We start from the raw sequence: 2125 nt of genomic DNA on the forward strand, positions 1-2125 counted from the left end.
AAGGCGAGGCTCACCACCCATTTATCCCTCCGCCTTTCAATTAGCCCCACATGTGATTATTGGCCAGGCTGGCACAATTAACTAACTCACCTTCCTTCAGGGAGGAAAAAACAGATTTCCCAGAATTCTCAGGAGACAGCCATGCCCACACAGAGGCCTCATTGGCTATGATCCGATTGACAGACTAGACTCCACCCCTACACTTTTAACCCTCAAAACGACAAACGATTATATAACTACCACAGAAGGCAAGAAGTAAATTTTACAAAGAAGAGGAACACAAATATACAGACAGCTACGTAGGTGAATCAAAAGCAAAGAAGGAAGTGCATTTCTAATTACAACAGTGTCTTTGTTGGCTGCTGGGATTTGATGCCAATCCTGGTGACCCCACACATAAAAAGTTGAACCATTTAGCAGGGTTTTCAAGGATGTGATCTTTTGGGAGCAGATTTCCAGGACTATGTTTTGAGGGGCCTCTTGGTAGCTATAAACTACTAACCCTTAGGTATAAACTATTAATTTTTAGGCACAACAGAAGAAAACACTGCCCTATTTTGTACCATCCTCACAACCTTCCCTATGTTTGAGTCTATTATCATACTTACTGTGGCAATTCATCCCCTGTTTTAAAAAATCAATTTATTGGGAACTCTTACAGCTATCACAACATCCCATTGTTCAATCACATCAAGCAGTGTTGTGCAATTGCTACCACAATCAGTTTTAAAACACTTTCTTCAGATATCTTCTCGATATCTGCTCCATTTATCCCCTCCCTCTCACACCCTACCCACCAGGAACCCTTATTTGTTATTTATTTATTATGCCATATCTTACACATTCAATATATTCATTCACATACAATTCTGTTGTTTGATCACGTTGAGTGGGGTTACACAGTCATCAATGCCATCAGCTCCCTATTCCCCCCTTTGCCCTCTCTTCCGACACACTCAGTGAACTGTTACTTCTGTTACTTTTTCTGAAGTGTTATCTAACTTGGCTTTCATGTATTGAGTGATCGTAAATATACAAACGAACCTATGCAAATCAATATGATTAATGAAGTAAAATGAATAAAAATTGTTATAGTAAGAGGAGAAAATATTAAAGAATTAGAGGATAGTTATCTGGTTCATCACTGCTATACTGCACGCCGGAATTATCATCCCTTCCATGTGGTCCTTCTGAGAGGGACTGTCCAATTATCTTACATGTGGGGTTTGGGTCTCCACTACATCCACACCCTTCACACTGATTTGGTTGCTCATTTTTTAGCTTCTGACACCTTTTCCTGCCAACAACTCATGATCACACAGGTTGGTGTGCTTCTTCCATGTGGGCTTTGTTTCTTCCCTGCTATAGGACCACTTGTTTAACTACAAGCCTTTAAGCCCCTGTGCGCTATATCTTTTAATAGCTGGGCACCATCAGCTTTTTTCACCACATTGCTTATGCACACATTTTGTCTTCAGCGATCGTGTCAGGAAGGTGAGTATCATGCAGTGCCACGTTATTAGAACAAACCATTCTTGTACTGAGGCAGGATTTAAGTAGATGCCCAAAGTCCATCTGTGTCTCTGTTGCATTTGCAGATATATGCATTTATAAACAAATATGCATATATTTATATATTTACACACACGTATATATAAATGTATTTTCATCTCCCTCTTTTTCTTTCTCTTTTTTTCTTCCTACCCCACTATCATTTTGCCCATTGTTTACCTCTCAGTAATTCCTCAGATACAGTTTGATTGATCAAACATGACCAGAAAAGCTACACCCTCCTCAACATCAATTGTAGAACTCTTACTATTTCCCTATACTCATGGTTATTGCCTCATCACTCCCCTTCCCCTGCCTCCTCCCCTCCCATGACCTCAGGGACCATCAGTCCAGTCACTGTCCCTGTAAGATTACTGAGGTACTTAGCTTATTGTGCCAACCTGGCCGATAAACACATGTGGGGTTAATTGAAGGGCAGAGGGATAAATGGCTTGATGAGCCTTGCCTTTCTAGTTCTCAGGTCTCTTGCTTTCTGATGGTCAGACCAGGATGCAACTGCCTTAGCCAGTTCCTTGCTTCAGCTGACAAGGCTCACTTCCTGCAAGACATCCCA

The sequence above is a fragment of the Echinops telfairi genome, unplaced genomic scaffold (genome assembly GCF_000313985.2).
Source record: "Echinops telfairi isolate 266 unplaced genomic scaffold, ASM31398v2 ScPeMD7_2;HRSCAF=8, whole genome shotgun sequence".
Classification (NCBI taxonomy): Eukaryota; Metazoa; Chordata; class Mammalia; order Afrosoricida; family Tenrecidae; genus Echinops; species Echinops telfairi.